At 36.6% G+C, this 24,400-nt stretch overlaps 1 long non-coding RNA gene across 3 annotated transcripts in view; it reads left to right on the top strand.

Annotated features, from left to right (window-relative positions):
* Nucleotides 1-7,510: 7,510 nt before the first annotated feature.
* The window catches only part of LOC116635489, a 361,321-nt gene continuing 344,431 nt past the window's right edge, over nucleotides 7,511-24,400 (top strand). For all 3 annotated transcript variants that reach the window (XR_004300177.1, XR_004300176.1, XR_004300178.1), the window contains exon 1: nucleotides 7,511-7,663. This is a non-coding gene — a long non-coding RNA (uncharacterized LOC116635489). The remainder of the gene's footprint in view (nucleotides 7,664-24,400) is intronic.

Genomic DNA, 24,400 nt, shown 5'->3' with positions numbered 1-24,400 from the left:
CAAACAGAAAAGAAGAACAAATGTCTTGATTTTGTCAGTATGTGTCATCAATCCAGTTGAATTACTAAGAGAGATTACCCAAGGAACCAGGCTTTATCTAAACATTTTGTATTTAACTAATTCTGGCCTGGTCTTGAGATACTTGATTACCGAGAAAGAAATAAATCTCTGTTGAAACCAGTTTACAAAATGGAAGTGTGAGAGTTCACCCTTAGTCTGAAATATCCTATATCTGACTATTCAGCACTGTAGTCATTTGAATTTTTTATGCATTATTTAGATAATATTATTTAAGAGCCTTCATTGTATATTCTAAAAAGGATAGAATTTCAAGTTAAATATTTGGACTAAGGCAAAAGAACTTATATTCCCTTGGAGGTGGGGCTATAATGAGATGAAAAGGACAGCTGTAAGTTGTAAAACTAGAAACAGAAAAAGGCAGAACAAAAGATAGGACAATATGGAAGGATAGACAATGATGAGAAAATAAGGTCAGTTTCATGAAATCAGACGTTTACCATGCTGATAATATGTGAATAAATAAAAGATATAATGAGATTAAAACTTATTCTAAACAGGGAACAAAATATATCTCAAATACGGAGCTACATATGTGAAAGGTATAAAATGACCCCATGAAAATAAAAAACTCTGGTTTAAACTTTATCTTCTCTATTTAAAAACCGCTTTTAAGATAAAAATATTTTAAAAATACGCTTGGAGTCTCAAAGATAAATTAGCAAAAAACTGTAAATTATATGCTTTTATTTTTCTATTAACATTTAGCAAAAAGTGTAGCCACTTTTCCATGATCACTAGGAATATTAATTTAGAAGCCTATAAGACAGCTAAGCATATTAAAAATTATTTCCATAGACTGATTTCATAAATTTAATACCCAGAAATTTTTAAACAATTCAGCAGATGTTCTCTAGGTGATAGTAATAATGTTAAGCTTTAAAAAAGAAACATATGTGACTTTTTAAAAACATGTACATCGTTTACAGTAAAATTAAATTCCACTCACAGCAATTCAAGGAATATAATTAGTTTTCTATGAAAACAAATCCTTTGAATCCTTGTTTAATAAGAAGTATTAGTATTGATAATTTTAATCTACACAAATGGAATTGAAAGACTTTCAAAAGTTTATTATGTTAAAAATATGTAGTGTTGAGGTGTTAAGCTTCTCTAAATTTTAGCAGCATACCTCGAACTTTTGCCAGAAGAAAAGTAGACTTCCCCACTAAGCAAGAAATTTCCATTACTCCTATATTAAGAAGCCACACCCCATACAACTAATGACAGGAAAGCATTTCAATTCAAACCTCTAACACTATCCAGCCTGAAGCAAAGTTTTAAAAAAAAGATGCAAAAATAAAACACAACTCATATTTTCAAAGAAAGGAAACTCTTGCTAAATAAGTAGCAATTATGCTGAAGAATTTATATGCCAAGCACGACTGAATGTAAAAACACCAGAGCAGTCAACCATAGCTTTAGCACTTTGAGTATGATTAACAGAATGAACTTTCAAAGGTCAATTAAATGTCAACACATTTTAAAGAGATTCTTCTTAAATCTGGTAAATGTATAATAGCACCTCATAATTTAGGGATACTCTTCTTAATTTAAGTGTAATGTGCATATGATACATATACATACAGATGCAAATTTACATGTCACCAACCAGATTACTATGGGAAGTCATCTAGTGTCTATCCTAGAGTTTGACTATTTTAATGTTTTTCAATTTATGAAATAATAAAAAGAAAATATAACTGTATTTAACATATAGCACTATCCAATGAAGATGAAATGTAAAATTTTAAATGCTAAGACTTAAGGTTTATCTAATAACTGATCCTATTTATTCCATCATAGGAAGTCATTCACAAGATAACTTTTTTTTTTTTTTAATGCATCATCCTGCTACCTAATTCACCCCCACTAACCTTCTCTGAATGCTTATGGTTAAAAAGCTTACCAAAAAAGGTACAAGGCATTCAAAAATTGCCAAGTTTAGCATTAGAGATCTGTAGGATAGAACAAGTCCTGAAGGCACTGAGTGTCCATTCCTGATATTTTCATCCAAGAACTCAGTAAGAGTTCTATCCCACATAAGGAAGGCCAGGTTGTCTCAGAGCCTCAGAATTAGAAGGGACCACTGTCATCTGACCCAAACCTTTCTAGAATCACAGCTCAGAAAATGTAGAACCACAAAGGTAGAGCAAATTGGCTTTGCTCCCACAGCTCTTTAGTAGACATCAAGTCTTTAAAACTTATTAGTCTGGTGCTTTCTTCTCTATATCAAATTATGCTATACTTTTTCTTCTTTAGGACTTTAAGACCAGGTTATAATTGACCAAATAGCTGTGGCTACCACCGGAGTTCAGAACAAGATGGAATCTTTAAGGAATTGATGATCTGGGAAGGCTCCAAGGAGTTGGAAATTGAAGAATGGGTAGAATCTAGGTGGTTCAAAAGGAGGCATCACTAATGAGGCAAGCAATATGGGCTAAGGCCCAATGGTGAGTGAGTAGGCCATGTTGTAGGAACCACGGGGAGAATATATTTACAGTAGGATGGGACACTGTTTTTAAGGCCACCATATAGACCAGGCAGAGGAGGTTCAATTTGACATGGGGACACATAGAAAGTGATGAAAGGCTTTTGATTTTAAGAAAAATGATGTAAAGATAGCAAAGATTAGCCTTGCAATAGGTTTGTAAGAGAATGGAGGTGGGGAGAAGAGAAAGATTTGACAGGCCTCATAGGGGTCTGTCTGTCTACTAATGTTGATATTTTACAGGACTGTAAGGAAAAAGTGAGCTAATGAGAGACAAAGTACTTTGAGAAGTAGAAGAGCTCTAGAAAGTAAAGGTATTTTTCAAAGTCAGGGGGGCAGTGGTCTCTCTCATCACAATGCCATGTTTTGATGGCATACACTTCTCTGAAAAAGGCAAATTTGGAGTTGGATTCTGGATCTATTTCTTTGGGGTCAGAGATAGAAATCTCATCCCTTCAAAAACTGCAAAGGCGAGATGCCAAGAGTGGTGATACATGGGGAAACCTAGGTTACTAGCAGGGCCGCAGTCTGCATCCTTCCCTTGTCCCTTTCCCCTCTGCTTAATAATTACTATTTAGTGGTGTGACCTTCCCTTGCGTCCAGAGTGACTTATCTCCTCCTGCGTTGTCTTCCTCTCTTATCCCTCTTCTACAGCAACTCTCCAGGGCTAAAAAAGAAATTTTAAAAAGTTACTATAATAAATTAAAAGTACATATATTGAGTATATACTGAGTGACAATTATTATGTCACCAATTTTTATATTATATAATTCCCAAAACAACTCCTATGAGGCAGGTACTATTTTGCTCATTTTCCAAGGAAGGAAACTGAAGCTTACAGGGTCAAGGATGCAGCTCAAAGTCACCTAGGTAGTAAATGGCAAAGCTAGGATTTGAATCAGGTGTGGCTGACTCCTTAGCCTACGCTTTGAACTTCTCAAACTCTCCCCTTTTTCTTCAATAAACATGAAAATACTGAAATGTTGGGGATTTTATGGATACAGAGATTACAGGAGCATTATACAGGTTTGTAGACGAAAGTTTTAACAATATACAGCAAGGGGCCTGGGTTCTGCCATACACTTGACTGCCAAATTATCAGCTTTAGAAGTAAAATAATCAAATATGAGTGTTAAACTATGTTGAGGGGATAGCTTTCCATTCGGCATTCTAGCTCTGTTCCTTCTCAGGCCTTCTGTCCCTTGGGGTGCATTCCCAATTATCTGCCTGAAACCTCATCTCCTTACTTGATGAGGAGGTGGCTGGAAGAGAGGGTGGTGGGAGTATCCCATAGAAGAAGGCATCTCTTGGCCCTGTGCTCCAAAACTGCCTTAACTCTGCTTGTAGATGGTATCTTGGTTTGCTTGTAGAAGCAGTTCATGAGGGGTTCCCTGGCCACAGCTAAGAGATGAAGCCAATTCTGGTGCCAGAGGGGAAGTGATCAGAGCAGTGAGCATGGGGGGGGGGGGAAGGGGTACTTTTTAAATGTTCCTGGGGAAAGCAACCGTTGCCATTAAACATTGGCAAGAAAACTCTAACACTAATTCTTGAAATTTAGTGTGATTCTCACTTTGGGAGGAGCTTGTTAAGAACACAGACTCTAGGTTCTGCTCACAGACATTCTGATTCTTTAAGTGTAGGAAGTCGCCCAGCAGTCTGAAGTTTTGTAGGTGCTACAGAAGATTCTGATACAAATGGTGGAAGGACCACACTCTCAGATGCACTGCTCTAACCCTCTGCAAGGCTGCCCAACCAGCAAACTTGCGATGAGGAGAATGCACATTCTACAAAGACAGCTTGTTGTTCAAATATCAGTGCTATGTTTTAGGTTGAGTAGTCACTTTTAAATAAGGCCAAGAGGCTTTCCAGAAGTTTCCAGGCTTACAAATGTTGGGGACTTACTTTCCTTGTCAACAAATAGACTATTACAGAGACCCCTTAGGAAAATCAGAATATCTTATACATGATGTAGTCCACATAGGACCCATCTGCACACATAGCATTTGTCTAGAGTGAAGACCTTGGAAAGATGTTATTTCCAGTGCTTATTTTATATTTGGTATAAGATTAGAGGTAATTTTCTCACTGCAGACTTAGTTGATTTCAAAAGGTATACTTTTCTTCACGCAACTGCACTAAAATGTTATTTTAACAATGTTATTTTAACAATGAGTTTAAAAATCGGATATCACTCAAGTAAAATATAATGGTTATGATTAGGCCATTTAATTAGACATTCAATCACAATGCAAATAGCTACTGATAATTCAAGAAACATACCTTTTCAAAGGTTTGTGTTCTTCAAAGAAAGTTAGGTCATAAAATGTATTATATTAAATCAATATTGCTATCTTTCTCCTGGAAACCCTATCAATTGTCTTTGTCTCTTTCCAAATCTGTATCCCTAATTTTAAAATATAAACTTTCAGGATAGATACTGGAATTCAGCTCAGTTTTTCTGCCAGTTTTCTTTGACACCTTCTTTCTTCCCCCTAAAGCATGATAATTCTAAGGATGGGCGAAAAGAATTTTAAATTATTTTTATCTAAGCACTGGGTATTTTATCCAGCGAATATTTATGGAGTGTATTTATGCATTTACATTAAAAGAAATCAGTTTTTGTTGTTATAAGCTCCATGAGAAGAGAAAACCCAGTGGAGCACCTGACTCCTAGAACGCATGCTCATGAATAGTGAAAAAACTGGGAAAATTTATCATTGAGAGAAGAAAATAATTTCTCCTGTATTCAGTACTGACAAACATTTAATAGTTGAAAGAGTTTTGGTTAGGGAAAATGCTTGATTTCACTTTTTAGTGAAAAAAAATGGGCAGGTTATTATTATAACCAAAAGTTAACACTCCATTGTATTGCAACACAACCTGTGATGAAAATATTCCAATACCATTCCCCGACCAAACCTTTAACATTAATAATTTATCCAAATTATACATGTCACTAACACATCCCAACAAAGATTATGTAAGTGAGCCATCTTGGCGTCAGTGATACTGAACATAGCAGCTATTTTCAATCCTTCATTAAAATTAGATCAAGATGTACTTGCATTATGTGTTACTGTTCTTGTAAGGAAGATTTACATTAGTTCAAGATTTACTTTGGTTATAAGTGACATTTTCTTTTCCTTTTTCAGAAGTTAGAGCCCTCTCCCCCACTGCCCTCCACATAAAAGTTTTCAGTAGAAAGAAGCAATACAGAAAAATAACAACAAAACACGTGCCTTGTTTACTCTCTCCTATGTATAATAAAAGCCTTGCTCTCCCCCTAAACTGAATCCAGAAGGGATAAAGGGATCGCAGGAGGCACCTGCCACTTCATCCTGAAGCTTGGTTCTCTGTCCCCAGCCTGGCTCCTACTACTCTAAATGCTGCAGCAAAGTAGATCAGTTTTAAGAAGTGTTTTTAAACAATGGGTAATTATTTTTCACTGGAAAAAAACCCTCCCAAACCTTCCGATATTACTGTTTGAAAACATCAGACTTAAAAGTTACTTCTCTGTAGGCTGAAAGGTGAATCCAGGCGCCTGTAAATATATCCTGGCCTACTGGTTCATAACTCCTGTACCACGTTGAGGCCCAAGGAAAATCTCAAACCGAGATGGATTTAAAAAACGGGAAGACACCAGAGATCATGTAGCTCTAGCCTCATGTATCACGGATGAGGAGATCTAAGTGGTTAAGTCACTTGTCCAAGGTCACGCAGAGCCAGTTACAGGCAAGGCTGGTGCGCGACCTTCTAATCTTTCCACCTCCCAACCCCCACCCTGCACAGGCCCTCAGTAGCCCCGGCTCCTAAAAGGTTCCCACCGATACGGTTCACGAGCCAGCGGCATGTCAGCGACTCTTAAGCAATCGCACTTACATTTGTTCTCCCCGCCTGCTCCAAAAAAGTATTAAAGGCGCTCTCCTTGCCTTCTCCCCAAACCCAGGTGCCCCAGACAGCTTAAACCCCTCGCGCCCAGAAGGTCAACTCACCCGCAGCCCCCGGCGCGGGCGCCCTCGGACGGACTCTGGCCCTCCCCGCAGTCGCCGCTGGCCGCCCCGCGGCCCGGGCTGACGACGAGTCCAGAAAGTCACCGGCGGTGACCGCGGACGCCAGGGGCGGGCCGCGCCGTGTCGCGCCGCCCCGCGGAGGCGCCGCAAACTTTTCCCGGCTCGCAAGTTGCCGGGCTCAGCGGCCGCGGACGGACTTCCTTCCCGGCTGCGGGAGCGAGGGGGCGCCCCTTCCCCGGGCGGGGGCCAAGCCGACCGGGAGGGGGCTGGGCGAGGCGAGGGACGGTCAAATAGGGGCCGGGGGAGCGCAGGCGCCCGCACTCTGAGGCGCGCGGGGCCGGAGCCCGGCCGCATTGTCTCCGCGGCCTCGGACCCAGCCCCGGCGGCGGCGGCGGCGGCGGCGGCACGAGCGGGCGCGGCCGGGAGTTGCCGTCCCGAATCTGCCGCCCCCTTTCGCCGCCGCCGCTCACCGCGTTCTTTGTGTGTCTCCAGCCGCCCTCGGGTCGCTTCGCCGCTCGCCTGACAGCTGATAGGCTCGTCACGCTGGGTCCCGCGTCTTCCCAGCCGCCGCCAGCGGAGCCCGGCCCGGCCAAAGGAGAAGGACTGAGAAAGAGCGTTGACAGATGCTGTCTTGGAGCGGCCGCCGCCGGGGGGAATCTGGGACTGCCGTAGGGGCGGCCGGCGACCAGCCCCGGCCCCGCTCTACCCCTTCGAGACCCCTTCCGCGCCGGGACCCTCCCGTCCTCCCTCCGGAGCCACCCGCCCAGCTCCGGTCCGGAGCCCGGCGCCCTGCTCCGCAGCTGAGCGCGCTCGGTCAAGAATCCTGGGGAACCCGCCCCGCCCCCTGGCTCCCGCACCCTCCAATGATCTTGGCCTACAGGGGGTAGTTCCATCCAATCAAGTGTCGGAAAGCCCGGCCAGTCCCCGAGAGTGTAGCCAATGGAACACGACTCCGGCAACACACCCGCCCTGATCCACTGGGAGCAAACCGCTCTGAGCCCTGAGGTGGGACCCTGATCCCGGCGCCCAGAGCAAGTCAAGTCCGGCCGGAGCTGAGTCACAAAGTGAGAGGCTATCGAGGCAGGTCTGGTGCTTAAATTACTGTATAATATATAAGGTATTGAGGAAAATGGGAACGCAGGACGTACTACTTTTGTAGGTCACCTAAATCCCTACCCTGAACTTTTAAACTCCTTTTGTGGCGAAAGTTCATATGTAAAAGAAAACTGCACAAACACGTTGTAGCGCTATTGACTGTTCAAATTAAGGCCTTTACTTTTAGAACGTTGCTTTAAAGTGTCTAACCGGACAGCATTCAGGTTGGTGTATTTGTATTAGTAAGTTTGCCAGAACACCGGTATCTGAAACAGAGGTTAGTGTCTATCCTGCTCTAAAATGCAGGTGGTCATTGCCCTGCCAACTTTTTTCTTTCTGAAAGAAAATTGCTTTCAAGAGTGAAAATGTAGTTTTATATACAAATCATCTGTATTGTGAACTTTATTTCTGTCATAAAGTCACACATTATCTTCAGGGGAGGTTGGATAAAATAGCTGAATAGAAAATTATATATATATATAGAGAGAGAGAGAGGACTTGAATAAACCACTTGCTATAAATGACTAGCTGTTAATCACAATGCTTTGCAAATAATAGTCACTCTGTAGTTGTTTATTTGATATGGATAGGATTACTTAGCTGTTGTTATTGTGGGTCACGTAAACTTTATTGAGCTCTTTACTGAAAATGGACTACACCATGATTAAAACAGTTTGTAGTAACACATATTTGCATATATTAAAATCAAATCATACTTCTTTGTATTTCAAATTACTGTTGTGTCTTAGGCGTAGACCCCATGCCTAAATTTTGTCAAAAGATCCAGATTCTGGACTGACCTTGAGCAAATCTCTTAATGACTAACTCTGTTATGAAAAGACAATATCCCCAACTCTGCATGCCTCATCAAAGTGCTATGAGATCCAACCAAGATGGCATTTGTTAAGATTTTGTGAGGCATTGTGCCAAGGGCACAGCAGCCTTAAATGTGTATATACTCCTTCTCTGCTTTTCTACAAGCAAGGATCAAGGTACTTGCCTACTAGCAGCCCACTGGTATTTCCTTTGCACATTTTTCCAACTTGAAATATTTTTTGATCCCATCAGTTTTCCCACAACTTAGATATGAATTAAACTCCAGCTTCTTAATTCTAGAGCAAAGCAGCACTCCCAAGCTTTTTCTTTCTTTCTTTCTTTCCTTCTTTCTTTCTTTCTTTCTCTCTCTCTCTCTCTCTTTCTTTCTTTTTCTTTCTTTCTTTCTTTCTTTCTTTCTTTCTTTCTTTCTTTCTTTCTTTCTTTCTTTCTTTTCTTTCTTTCTTTTCTTTCTTTTCTTTCTTCCGTCTCTCTGTCTTCTTTTTTTAATGGGTAATGTTTTAGGAGCGAAATTTAACGTATCCTCTGACTGCCAATGTGCATAGTTTTATGTAGAGGTTATTAATGGTTAGGTCAAATTTATACCCATGTAATCAAGTAATTTTTGCAGCCATTTATTAGGGATTCACTTAAGGCATTTGTGCTTAATTTTCCAAGAGGAAATCAAATGTGTATTTTTAGAGATATTTCCATGTCATAATGTAATTTGTTTACTTTGTTCCAAAATATGCAATCCAGTACAGACGTTTAATTATTACTTCAAACAAATGTACATATGGTAACACTAGAATGTGAAATTTGCTAAGTTTAATTGAACCAGCAGTTGTTATTTTCAACTAATTAACTGCACAGATTTAATTTTCTGAGTGAAAATTGTGGAAGAATCGATCAATATGAATCCAATAAACATGACTTATTAAGTATATTTAAGTCAAAACCAGTGTTTGATAGTCTTTTGATAATTGATGACTCCACACCCATTTATTACAGGAAATGAATATTTTATCAATTGTCTGGGTAATATTCCTGACTTCACTATAGTGATATTTCATCCACTAAATGAGATTTTCGAAGTTTTTCATCAATGATTTCTTCGTCAGTTGTTTAATATGCAGGAAGAGAGCTGTCATTCTTAGAGAGCTGCCAGTTTTAACATACATTTAAGTGTTTATTAGAGAAGCTGTGACTTTGGGGGTAGTTTTAGCATTCGTAAAGATCATTTTTTTTAAAGTACAGAGACATAAGGTCTTTTATAAGCTGTATCACATGATCTGTGGTAATATGACTAATGACAATATGATTTTTTTCTGTGTTTTTACATTTAAGATACTATCATCTTACGATTGTTTCATCAGTGAGTATAATGAATAACTTGATTCATATCTTCCGGATTCTGATCACTGATATGCCTCTGAATTTCTATGTGTCTTGGATAAATCAGACTTCCATTTGACTTCTCTCCAATTCACTGAATCCAATTTACTCATTTGAAAATGATGTTATTAGGAATAGTGAAATAATATCTATATAGAGATACTAGAAAAACAATTCGCTCATTTTTCTTTCTGATTCTGACATGGATGAGGGAAAATTCCTTTTGTGAACTACAACATCAAATCCCTCTAACTCTCCTTTCACAAAACTTGTGTTTTTCTGATTTCTTGAACCTGACCATGCAGAGTTTCCTCAGTGTGGGATGTACTTACGGCAAGACACTTTTATATGCATATGGAGGAACAGGGAGAAAATTCCAGAAAACACTTGTGATGGGCACACTCCTCTTCCCTCCTCATTTTATTTTGGGAATGTCCCTAAGGGAAATTTCTTTTAGAGTTTAGTATTAGCAGAAGTTTGGTTTCCCCTAAATTGAAATCTTTGTAACTTCATTTTATTTCAACTATCAGGAAGCTCAGAACTAAATTTACAGCTCAACTTAGGAAGGTATTATGGCCTGCTTCATTGTGATTTTTTAAATAAACATAGTATTTGGCTTATTATTTTTCACCTATATATTACTAGCTTTTGTATGCATACATTTTATTTAAGCTACCTAAAATACTTTCTAAGGTGAATTATTATATGCATGAATAACATGCATATTTTGAACCATACATGACCCCTGGTTTATGAGGGGCTGAGCTGAGCATAACTTAAACAGAATGTGTAGTGAGGACAACATGAAGGAGATTGCTGTGGTTTTCGTTCACAAAGGAAGAGGAATCTGATTCACCAGGCATAGCATCTCAAAACCTTTTTCACAGAGGCAGAAAAGTATAGAAAAGTATAGTATAAAATAGGGAAGATTTATTACACTTATTTTTTAAAGTTAAAATTATAAGAAACATATGTTTATAGATGTTTTCTGAAAACTCAGAGGTCTCACTGAAAAAAGGAATATTTGACTTAAATAAAAACTGAAATACATATTATAAGTTATACTTAAGTCATGGTCACTTCCCATGTTACCCTTCAGTAGCCTTTATACTTACAACAATAACCCCTAGAATATATTTCAAATGCAATAAATCTTTTCACCAGGATCACTATACACCTATTTCCTTCAATTTTAGTGTCTCTTTTAGAAAATAAACAGTGTATCCCCCTGTTTTCAAATAATATTCTACAATGGGTTTTATTTTTGAAAGGCTTTTCCTGAGTAAGATATTGTCTTAGACTATTGCAGAGCTTCATCTTATCATTTTGTTTTGTTTTATGAGGTATACTTTAATTAAATATAACTGATGTATTAAAAAATCATGTCCTTGTAAAATAGAGTCATTTACACAAAGTAAATTGTAGCATCCCTTTCCCTGGCCAGCAGGTAAGCAGGTAGGAGGTGCTCAGTGAAGTTAAGGCGGTTTCTGTTGTGGTAGAAAACTCAACTCAATCTGACTTAAATATAAAAACATTTTTTTTTGTTTGTTTAAAGATTTTATTTATTTATTTGAGAGGGAGCATGAGCGAGCTGAAGCAGACTTCCCGCTGAGCAGCAATCCCCCCCCCCCCACAACGATGCAGGGCTGGATCCCAGGACCGCCAGATCATGACCTGAGCCGAAGGCAGATGCTTAGCCAACCGAGTCACCCAGGCACCCATAAAAACATGTTTTTATTAGCTCAAATACTTAACAGTTCACTTGACAACCTTGACAAAGTAAAAGTAAATGTATAGCTAGCTGACAGAGGTGGAAGGTGAAAGACAGTAGCAAAAATTGAGGGATGGGTAGAGGCATTAACAGTCTTATTCTACCTAGAGTGGTGTCAAGAAACTGACTAAAATTTATTGGACAAGAAAGAGAAGTGTAACTAGAGATTTCCAACTTAAACCAACAAAACTTAAACTAATAATATGATCGTCAAAATTACAGAGGTGCTGTGAAAAGTACTACAGTAGAGGAATTAAATCTCACTTTACATAGATTAGAGTCAAGCACATCTCTATGTGATAAATAGCAAGATATATTCATTGTTTCATTATCCAAATTTTACATTTTCAACTAAGTTTATTATTTAGTTTTCTAAAAGTAGACATGGTTAAAAGACTTTTCCTTTTTGAGAGTATTGCAGTTGTGTGTGAGGAGGATTGTTGTCTTATTTTTTAAAACCAAATGTGAATATTGTTTTTACAAAATTTTTCAATATTACAAAAAAGTCTTAGCATGAGATTTATTAAAAAATAAATGTAGGGTATCAATATATATATTGAACCACAATTATAAGGTAATTAGGGTAGGATAAAATGTTGTTTGGGATCCCAGTGTACTGAAATGCAAGCATTAATCAGGAATATATGTGGTAGTTTTAAGAAAGAAAATATAATGTATATATAGTGAAATTATTTTATTTCCTTCAAATGCAATTCATAATGTAGTAGATTCTCTTTTTTGTGCTTGAGAACAACTATGCCTTTGGATCCCACAGATTCTAGTACAGACTGGATATGGAGAGGGTGTTTGTTAAATGCCTGTTTGTTTTTTAATGAAGTAATTGTATCATTTGAAACCGTTTGACTCAGCACACAGGAAAACTCAATAGAAAATGTGTTCAATTGTGAGCTTCATAGCTTCAGAAATGAATGAAAATTATGGAAAAGGATTCTGTGGAAAGTTACAAAAGGAATTAGAAATCTAGAACATGGAATATTTGAGGAATTGACATTTTTGAGCTTTTGGGTCTTCAAATTTTTCAGATATAATGCATTGTTAATTTTCTGTGCCAGTGAAGGAGAATATTGGGGCCACTGCGAAATGCTCCTGGGAGTCTCTTAGAATCAGTTCATCTTGGGAAATCAATCTGCTGGACTCGCAGTCTGTGTTGTAAATAGTCAAAGGCAAGGGAAAAAAATCATTACCAGAAACCATGGAGAAAGAAAAGGGGTGTGTGTGTGTGTGTAGGTATACGCACATGTGCACAAGCAGGCATGCTCATGTGTAAGAGATGAGGCTGAAACATGTTTGGATCACCTGCCAGTTGATAAGGAGCAGGATAAATCTAAAACACAAGTCTGGAAAAATTAAAGTATCATCATAGAAGTAAAAACTGTCATATTGTAATGTTTTAATCCTAATATGTTAAGTTTTATTTTATAATTTACTGTGCCATTTGGAGAAAATGTTTGTGGAAAATACCTGAACTCTCATGAAAGCATTCTTATGTAGTTGCGTCTTACCAAAGTTATCTGAAAATAAATACAGCAATAAGGGTTGGGTTTTCATTAACTTTTTTTTTCATTTGGAAAGAATCTTTATAATATGCAATGTCATTAGATCCTCATAACTTTCCCTCCAGATAGAGAGAAGGCACTTGGTGTCGTATTTGCAGTCATTGAGCTCTGCTACTTCAGTGGGATTCAACCAGGCCACTAATTCCTCTGGGCCTATAAATGAGGATGATAATAATTATAGATGCTGTATCTCGTGTTGTTCTGAGGGCAGAAGCAGCCAATCTGTTTGAACATGCTTTGTGGACCATTATGTGGGTCACCAATGTTCTTATTAGCATAGGTTCTATTCCTATTTTGTAGAGAATGGAAAGGAGTCACAATGATTGAGATTAGTCCTCTGTTACCCAGTTACATAAGGTTAGGTCCCTGGCCCCCAGGTCTTCTAATTATTCACAAGTGTTTATTCCCCTACTTTGATACATGCTTTGAGCTGTGGTCAATAAATATGAAATTAGAATAGTCAGCTGGTTTCCTCAATTTCTTTTTTGGATTGAATAGTTAGTCTAATTGGTTACCAGGGCTCTTCTGACTGGAAATTGTAGAATAATTAAGAATTTGGTTCATCAACTCTCTCAAGGCTCTCCACTGACCTAGAAGGACTGTATGCAACCAAGGTGGAGGTGAAGAACTCTGTAGAAAACAGAAGAAAGGGCACAGAGAACCAGGGAGGTGTATGAGTTGGGAACTACAAAGGATGAAACAGTTCCTGAAGATTTCCTGAATGTGGGGATAGAAGGGACATGGAGAGAGGATTTCTAATGTTCAAGGGCAAATGTTCAGTGACACTTTCTAAACACATAAATGGCCTTGTGTGAGGGATTTTTTTGGGGTTGTTATTATTTGTTTTGTTTTGGTGGATCCATTTGGAGCGAAGGAAAGTATGGGGTGACCATGAAAATATAAGACCCTCTCTTCCTTCCCCTAGAATTTTCAGAAAAATTAGGACTTTGGACATCTATATCTAGATGACACATACAGTAGCATGAAAAAAAAAATCCCTAATTGTATCTGCTGATTCACTTCTCTCTTGTTATTGCTAAAGCCTATGGGTTAGAGAAACAGAAAAATTGTAGCATGTTGTGGTTATTGCTGAAAATAGATAACCCAACATTGTGTGCTTTAGTGCTGTAAAAAAATGGTTGTTTGAGAAAGCCAAGTATATTTATCACTACAAATTTTGCCCTTAATGTCTAGTAAACATTATGTTTAATTCACAGAGTGGAGTATAAATTGTGATTTGTTAAGGGTTTAGTATAGGATATATTTATATGAATAGAATAACCTAGAAAGATCAACACCTAAATGTGGTTATCTCTGTGTAGTAGGATAATGGTAATCTACATACTTTTCTGTGTTTTCTGATAATTTTCCAATAAACATGTTAAAATTAAAATAGTAAAAAGTATATAACTGACACAGAAACTCTCAGTTTTCCAGTATTGCTACATTAGTTATAAAGTTTATGAATAAAAAAGTTTATGCATTATATGAATTATATTAAGTTATCTGCTTCTTATTGAAAAGCTCTTTACTTGGACTTTTGAATCGAAGGTTGGATCATCATTGTGGTAAAATAATTTAGATGCCTTTTATGACCAAGTAAAAATTAGGAAATAATGTCAAAAGAAGTGAAATGAATTTTCAACCTGACAGTTACCTCTAACATCTAAATTCTAGTTTTTTTGTCAGCTGTTTTTTTTTTTTTCCTAAGGATGTGGGAAATCTTAGTTGCTTATTAGTTTACTTTAGGTAGAATATTTAAGGACTAGTAAAGTAATAGAGCAGCAAGTAGTCCCAACATTTGAAAGACAGGAATTTCACTTTTTGAAGACTTTGATAAAGAAGATAGGTAATACTCACGTGGCTCTCTGTGGGTGATATGATTTAGACCAGAGTTCTTGACCAGGGGAGATTTTGCCCCCCCAGTGGACTTCAGACAGTGTGTGGAGACATATATGGTTGTCACAAGGGGGGTGGTGTGGAGAGGGTGCTACTGGAATCCAGTGTGTAGAGACCAAGGATGCTGCTATACATACTTCAATGTACAGGACAACCCCCCCCACTACAAAGAATTATTTAGCCCAAAATGTCAATACTGCACAGGCTGAGAAACCCTGCTTTAGACCCCTTTTTATCTACAAATAAACAAAATGGCACCATCAACTTCAAAACCTAAAGAAATCAGTCCTTATTTATATGTTTTCTTTCAAGCAATGAAAAATAGAAGTGATATCCCCCCAAAGTAAAAAAAAAATTGGAGATATTTCTAGTACATTTTTGTGTTATAAAATAATATTTAAAAATTGAGAAACCTAAGGTAGATAATCACAGTGTTTGAGAAAGCAGAATTGGAATAGTACAACTCGTAGAAAACAACTGTGCTTCAGCAACCTGGTTGAGAATGGCTTTTTTTTTTTATTATTATTTAACATTCCTCAAAAGACTATTTTAGGTAGTAATTCAAAACAGTTGGGAATGTGAATCCAATGATATGTCAAGAACATACATTAATAATGACTGCTATTCTCCCAAGAAATAAATGAAAACACAAAATGCACTTATTACGATGTTTTATGTGCCCTTCAGAATCATGAGTTATTAGAAAGGCAGTTCTGGGACAAGATGCATGGGCATGGATACAGGACAGAAGTCTTCCTCTCCATCACCCTAATGTGAAACTTGTGTTCTCATAGGAAGGTTCCTGGGTTAAGAAAACAACAACAACAACAATAACAGGAAGTTTGGCAGCATTTTTGTATTGTGTTAACCCCATAACCCTGAAGCATGTTTTTCAGGGCATTAAAAAGTATGCTTTCAAAAAAAAAACCAAAAAAAAAAAAAGTATGCTTTCAGTTGGCTAGTGCATGAAGTTCAATGAAGGTCACCACATGCTTTTTAATTTTTCTCCCTAGAGAGGGCATTAATTTAGTTCCCTGTAAATAAGAATGAAGACTGTTAACTAAAGTATACCTATTTGGTCTTTACTACTCCTTTCCTCCAAGAACAGGGTATGTTTTCATGAAGGATAAAATGATATGTCATGATTACATTTTGTTTTAGTTTTTAATTAAGTGTGTAATGCTTAAAGAGTTACAAAATTGTCTTTGGCAGGGTAGCTGAAGACATGATGAAGTTCAAGTTAGTTTGTGCTGTCAGAGGCTTTCCTTTTAGTATATGACAGAATTAATTCTATGAGGTTCATCAGAAAGGCATAAATCCTTTTCTGTAAATATTTATTATATATTTTTAATTGGAGTAGGGATCAGGAAGGGGGATTACAGGATTACTTTGTAAATATTCTGTACTTTATAATTTTACAATATTTTTTGCTAATAATTTCTTTCTGGCCATTAAATAATATCTGCTTACTACTTAATATTTGGAAAATTCAGGAAAGCATAAAAAGAAAAATAATTCCCAGAGACCACCACTTCCAACACGGGTCAACTTCCTTCTGGCTCTTTTATAAAACGGTGTCACTGTGTGCCCAGCCCTTCTTTCTGCTTCCACCATATAGTGAACATTTACCCATCTTATCAAACTTCTTCCAAAACAAAGTTTAAAGTGTCTGTATTTTGTATCTTAAATGACTGCAGTTCTATAAGTGGTTCTGATTATTTTCTCCTCTATAACACACATAGATGTATATGTTCAAAAGCCAGTGAATTCTCATGTACACATAGATAAAAAAGGCTCTGGTTTATGCAAATCTCTCTGGGCATTTGCCACTGCTCTGTTCCTTTTCTTCCCACTCATGAAGTCTACTATAATAGGAGTAAGAATAATATTACAGAGATAACCTTGACTGTACTCTAATTTACTAAATGTTTAGTTTGGCACTTATACTATTAATAGTAACAAATTACTTGTGATACCCCCCACAAATGATGTTGGATATTTTGTGACACCTCAGGTGATTAATGATAAATTCAGCTAATACAGGTATAAGGTGACAATGAATGTTCCTGCCCTCAAATGTTCCCTAATTATTTCCATAAGATGAATGGCTCAAAGTAGAATTATTCAATCTAAGAGCATTAATTCTTGATGTAGATCATCGAAATTACTCTCCAGAAAAATCATTCCAATTTCTAATCTCACATCCAATGATATTGGGCTTTAGGGTTAAGTTTAGCTAATTTGATAAGTGAGAAAGATAGCCTTTAAAACAAAAATATTTGGAATTGAGTAATTTGATTTTTTCCTTCACATTTAGTTTTTCTTTTTTCCTTACCTTCCTTGTCTCCCTCCTTCCCTCCCTTTCTTCCTTCCTTCCTTCTTTCTTTTTTCTTTCCTGAAGTAAATACTTCATATTCTTTGCCATTTTTTTCTATTGCAGTTTTAAGATTTACATAAGCTCTTTATATATTAACTATATGAAACTTTTGTCATAAACCTGTATCAAGTATTTTTCCCAGTTGTGTGCTTTTTAAATTATATTTATCTTTTCATGATGATGGAGGTTTAATTTCAGTTTTTAATGCTCTTATGTAGGGAAATTTCAAATTTTGTTCTCTATAGTCAAATTTATACTATTTCTTGCATGATTTCTTTCAATGCTCTTAATAGTTAGAAAGCCGTTGCCCATCCTGAGGTCTGATAAGTGTTCATATTTTCTTCCTGGAGTGTGTGTGTGCGTGTTTTCAGTTTCTAACGTTAGAATACTTTAATCATTCTACAGTTTGTTTTATGGTATAAAGTGAGGAACTAACTAATTTTATTTCTGTTTGTTAAATAATTGTCTCACACCATTAATGGATTTTCTTTTATGTCCTCACTAATGTATGATGTCACCTTTATCTCACACAGAGCTTTCTAATTCTTGTCATTGTTTTGTTTTTTTAAACTACTAGAGTTGGCTTGTTGTCTGTCTATTTTCACATCTCATTACATTCGGGTGAGACAAACTTTCCCCATTAAATTTTTAATTATTATTATTATTTTTTTTTGTAGTTTTAAATTTTATTATATTATGTTAGTCACCATACATCATTAGTTTTTGATGTAGTGATCCACGATCCATTGTTTTCGTGTAACACCCAGTGCTCCATGCAGTATGTGCCCTCCTTAATACCCATCACCGGGCTAACCAATCTCCCCTCCCCCCTCCCCTCTAGAACCCTGTTTGTTTCTCAGGTCCATAGTCTCTCATGGTTCATCTCTCCCTCCAATTCCTCCCCCCATTTTTCCCTTCCTTCTCCTAATGTCCTCCATGTTATTCCTTATGTTCCACAAATAAGTGAAACCATATGATAATTGACTTTCTCTGCTTGACTTATTTCGCTTAGCATAATCTCCTCCAGTCCCATCCATGTTGATGTAAAAGTTGGGTATTCATCTTTTCTGATGGCTGAGGAATATTCCATTGTATATATGGACCACATCTTCTTTATCCATTCATCTGTTGAAGGGCATCTCGGCTCTTTCCACAGTTTGGCTATTGCGGACATTGCTGCTATGAACATTGGGGTGCATATGGCCCTTCTTTTCACTACATCTGTGTCTTTGGGGTACCCTATGACCCAGCAATTAATTATTTTTTTTTAGTTTTTCCTATTTATTCCTGATAAACTTTGGGAGTTGCTTTGAAAAGATATGTTAGTATCACACTAGTACTCCAAGAATGCATGTTAGAATTTTATGGATTAAATTAACCTATTTTCTCCCCATTCAGCCTCAAAGTATGTTCTTCTATTCATGAAAGTCTTTTTATTCTTCCTACAGCCTCTTGTTATTGTCATTCTGTAAGTTCCACACAAATCTTAAAGATTATTCTTGGAATCGTTTCTTATGATATTTGGTTATTATTATGAATGGGATATTTTTCATTGTATTTTGATTATATATTATTAGTATCATAAATCTGATTGATTTATATATATTGATTTTATACTTGGTCACTTTACTGAACTATGTTATTATATCCAATACTTTTTTCAGTTGATTCCTTTAGTACTTAGGTTAAAAAAAAAATCACGTTATCTATAAATAATTGTATCTGTCCCAATTTGTTTTTAAATTAACAAATACACCTTATGTTTCTGGGGTTCTTTTGTTTGTCTTGGCTATCACTTCTAGAACGGGTGGAAATGATAGTGTTAATAAAAGATATTCTTGAGTAGTTTATGATTTGCCAGTGTATTGTTATATGATGTTGGCTATATGTTAAAGATAAATATTCTTTATTATGCCAATGAATTATCATTTTATTCTGAACTTAATAAGCAAGAGAAGGTTCATTAAATTTTATCAAATTATTTTCCAGATCTATTTAGACATTTATGTATTTTGCAGTCTATTAGTGTGATTTTTATTCATTAGGAATTATATACCTGAATTTTTAGGATAATTTTAATTAACCAGAATAAATTATTATTTTAATATGATCTGAATTGGATATGCTAATTTGTAATTCAAACTTTTGCATCCATACTAAGCATTTTTAGGTTTTACTATGAGGGTCACCCTGGCTTTTTAAAGTGAGTTAGAACATTTTTCGTATTTTTTTTTCCCCATGCACAAGCAGACTATACATCACAGGAATGATTTATTTCTGAAGCTGAAAAGCACTCACTGATAAAACTCTTGACTCTGCAGCTGTCTTGAAGGTAGTTATTGAAAACTTGTTCAGTTTCAATTCTTCAGTTGATATTGGTCTTTTAAATTTTGGCCCACAAATTTTTTTCTTCATTATCTTTGAACCCTCATTATTAAGATTTTCAAATTTATTAAGCTAACTATTTATGTTAATACTTTTAAAAGAAGATTTAGCATATATGTGCAATGGAATAATACTCAGAGGAAAAAAAAGAATGAAATCTTGCCATTTACAGCAACAAGGATGGAGCTAGCAAGTATTATTCTAAGTGAAATAAGTCAACCAGAGAAAGACAAATACCATATGATTTTCACTCAAATGTGGAATTTAAGAAACAAATGAGCAAAGGTTAGAAAAAAAGGTAGAGGAAAACCTAGGAGCCAACTCTCAACTATAGAGAACAAACTGATGGTTACCACAGGAGAGGTGGGTGGGGATGGGTTAAATGGGTGATGGGTTAAGGAGAGCACTTGTTGTGATGAGCCCTGGGTGATGTATGGAAGTGTTGAATCACTATATTGTACACCTGAAACTAATATTACGCTGTTTGTTAACTAACTAGAATTTCAATAAAAATGCACAAAAAAGAAAAAATCATTTAAAATCATCTATGAATCTGTTATTAAATCCTTTTATTTTTCTTTTAAAGATTTATTATTTATTTATGTTAGAGAGAGAGAGAGAGAGAGCATGAGTGGGAGGAGCAGAGGGAGAGGGAGAGAGAACTCAAGCAAACTCTGTGCTGAGCACAGAGCCTGACCCGGTGCTCAATCTCATGACCTGGAGAGCATGACCTGAGCAGAAATCAAGAGTCATTCCCTTAACAAACTGTGCCACCCAGGCACCCCTAAATCCTTTTAAGATTATATGTTATTTCTTCTAATCTTCTTTGTTTACTCTTTTTTCTTGATTAGATTTGCTAGGACTTTTTGGATGATTTTTCATCCAAATATATATATATAAATATAATCAAAAAGTATATATATATGTATATAGTATATATATACTTTTTTCCATTTTATTGAAAAATAATTGACATCTGAATATGTCACGTGTGTTACTGTGTAAATTTAAAGCATATACAGCATGATGGTTTGATGTACATGTATTATGAAATCATTACCACAATAGGTTCAGCTAATATATACAGATAATATAAAAAATATGTAATGAGAACTTTTATGATTTACTTTCTTATTTTCCTATATATCAAAAGTAGTGTTAGCTATAGTATTAACATTAAGTCCCTAGTACTTATTTATCTTATAACTGAAAGTTTGTACCTTTTGACCATCTTCCCCCACCCTCTGCCTCTGGTAACCACAAGTCTGATCTCTTTTCTATGAGTTTGTTTGTTTTAGATTCCACATATAAGTAGATCATACAATATTTGTCTTTCTCTGTCTGACTTATTTCACTTAGCATAAGGCATTTAGGGTCCATCCATGTTGTCACAAATGTAGGATTTCTTTTTTTTTTATGGCTGAATAATATATGTATCTCACAACTTCTTTATCCATTCCTTCATCGATAGACACCTAGATTGTTTCCATGTCTTGGCTATTATAAATAATGCTGCTATGAACATGGGAGTGCAGATATCTTTTCGAATTACTATTTTCATTTTCTTCGGATATATTCCCTGAAGTGAAATTACTAGATCATATGGTAGTTCTATTTTTAATTTTTTGAGGATCCTTCATAATGTTTTCCATAGTGGCTGTACCAATTTACAATCCCACCAAGGGACTGTGCACAAGGGTTCCCTCTTCACATCCTTGCCAGCATTTGATATCTCTTGTCTTTTTGATCATGGCCATTCTGACAGGACTGAGGTGATATCTCATTGTGGTTTTAATTTTCATTTCCCTAATGGCTAGTGATGTTGACATCCTTTCATGTACCATTGGCCTTTTGTATATCTTCATTGGAGGAATATCTATTCACATCCTTTGCCCATTTTTTAAATTGGGCTATTTGTTTTTTTGCTATTGAATTGCATAAGTTCTTTATATATTTTGGATATTAACCTCTCTTATCAGATATATGGTGTGCAAATACTTTTTGCCATTCTATAGGTTTTATTTTCACTTTTTGATTGTTCCTTTTGCTGTGCAGATGCTTTCTAGTTTGATGTCGTCCCACTTGTTTATTTTTAATTTTGTTGCATGTGCTTTTGATGTCACATCTAAAATATCATTATCAAGGCCCATGGAAAGGAGTTTTATTCCTATATTTTCTTCTAGGAGTTCTATGATTTCAGGTCTTACATTTAAGTCTTTAATCATTTTGAGTTAATTTTTGTGAGTGGTATAAGATATGGGTCCAATTTCATTCTTTTACGTCTGAATATCCAATTATGCCAGCACCATTTATTGAAAAGACTTTTCACCATTCAGTATTCTTGGCTCGTTTGTCATAAATTATTTGACGATATTTGCTTGGGTTTATTTCTGGGCTCTTGAATCTGTTCTGTTGGTCTATTTATCTGTTTTTGTGCCAGTAGCAGACTGTTTTGATGACTATAGTTTTATACTAGTGATCGAAACCAGAAAGTGTGAAGACTCCTGCTTTCTTCTTTCTTCCAAAGGTATAATTTTGTTTTTTCTTTTCTTAGAAAATTTGTTTTTTCTTTTCTAGCAAAGGTAGAATTTTGGTAGAATTCATAAACTCTAGTTTTACTTCTCCCCCCCTCACATTTTAGGTTACTGGCATAACAATTTACAGGTTTTTAAATTGTGTAACTAATAACAGATTGTTGTAGTTATGGTAATTTTTACTACATTAGTTTTGTTTAAACTTTTAAACTAGAGCTGTAAATGAATTATCACCACTCTACCATATTGTAGAATCTAACTATGACTGTGTATTTACCATTACCAATGAGATTTCACTACCGTTTATGTTTTTATGATGTTAATTAGTATTATTTTACTTCCACTCAAAGAGCTCCCTTTAGCATTTCTTTTAAGGTAGGTCTGGTGGTAATGAACTCTCAGCTTTTGTGTAGGGAAGTCTTTATCCCTCCTTTGTTTCTGGAGGACAGCTTCAACGGGTGTAGAATTCTTGGCTGGCAGTTATTTTCTTTCAATATTTTGAATGTCATCCCATTCTCTCCTGGCCTGAAAAGTTTCTGTTGAGAAATTCACCTATAGTTTTATTGGGGGGGGAGGGGTCCCTTCTAAGTAACTCCTCTATTTTCTCTTATTGCTCTTAAAATGCTTTCTTTGTCCTTGACCTTTGATAATCTAATTATAATGTGTCTTGGTATAGTCCTATTTGGGTTCAACCTTTTGGGATACTTTGGGCCTCATGGATCTGGATGTCCATTTCTCTCCCCAGGTTTGGGAAGTTTTTAGCCATTTTTACTCTAAATATACTTTTTGTCCCTTTCTCTTTCTCTTCTCCTTTTGGAATTCCCATAATTTTTTCTTCTCATGTGTACCATAATTCCTACAGGCTTCTTTACTGTTTTTCATTCTTTTTTCTTTTTGCTCCTTTGATTGGGACATTTCCAATGTCCTATCCTGCAGGTTCCTGATTCTTTCTTCTGCATGGCTGAGTCTACTTTTGAAACGCTTTATTGAGTTCTTCAGTTTGATTAGTGTATTTTTCAGCTCTAGGATTTCTATTCCTATTTGGGTTTTGCTTTTTTTTGTTGTTGTTGTTGGTTTTTATGCTTTCAATTTCCTTGTTGAACTTCTCATTTTGTTCATACCCTCTTTTCCTAATTTTGTTTAGTTGTCTGTATATGTTTTCTTGTAGTTCACCAAATGTCCTTAAGAGGCTTATTCTGAATTCTTTTTCTGACAGTTTATAGATCTCCATTTCTTTATGGTAAGTTGTTGGAGCTTTATTAGTTTCTTTTGTGTTGTCAGAGTTACCTGATTTTTTGTGATTTTTAATTCCTGATATTAGTATCTGTGCATTTGAGTAATTAGGCTCCTCTTCTAGATTTTACAGGTTTGCTTTGGCAGAGAAAGTTCTTTGCCAGTCAGTTTAGTTTGGGTTTCTGGGTGTGTCTGCTGGTGATGTTCTTGGGTAGGTGGGGCCTGCTATTATGGCCTATTTTGGGGTGAGGCAACTGTTCAAGCTCTGAGGACAAGGATAGGGAGGGTGTGCCACTAGCTGGGAACAGCTGGATAGGACTGCTGGCTTGTTTCCCTACCCAAGTGAGGCTGTAGGATAGGACCCACGTTTGCCTAGATTCTCTGGTCAGGCTTGCTAGATGTTTAGGGCTGAGTACTGAATCAGTCCAGAGTGTTTACGAAATTGCCTGGCCAGGTGAGTCCACCAGTTTTTCTCTGCCGGCAGGGGAAGCCTTGGGCTGTGGTTCCTATTCAAGTGCCTTTGTATACTGAATGGGCTATGCGGCTTTCCCTGTGTTCTGGTTAGGTTCCCTGGTTGGAGAGGCTGTATTCAGCGATAAGTGGGGTTACAAATTAGATTCCCTGTCCAGGCTTAGTGGGAGAAGCAGCTCTAAAGCTGGCAAAGCTTTTTATTTATTGTCTTAACTCAAGCTGACCTGCACCCCAAGATCCCTGACTGAACAGGGCAGCTTTGTTTTGCAAA

Source organism: Phoca vitulina, unplaced genomic scaffold, assembly GCF_004348235.1.
Source record: "Phoca vitulina isolate PV1807 unplaced genomic scaffold, GSC_HSeal_1.0 scaffold11, whole genome shotgun sequence".
In the NCBI taxonomy this organism is placed as follows: domain Eukaryota; kingdom Metazoa; phylum Chordata; class Mammalia; order Carnivora; family Phocidae; genus Phoca; species Phoca vitulina.
The sequence above is the reverse complement of the archived record's forward strand: the minus strand, read 5'-3'. Positions and strand labels throughout refer to the sequence as shown.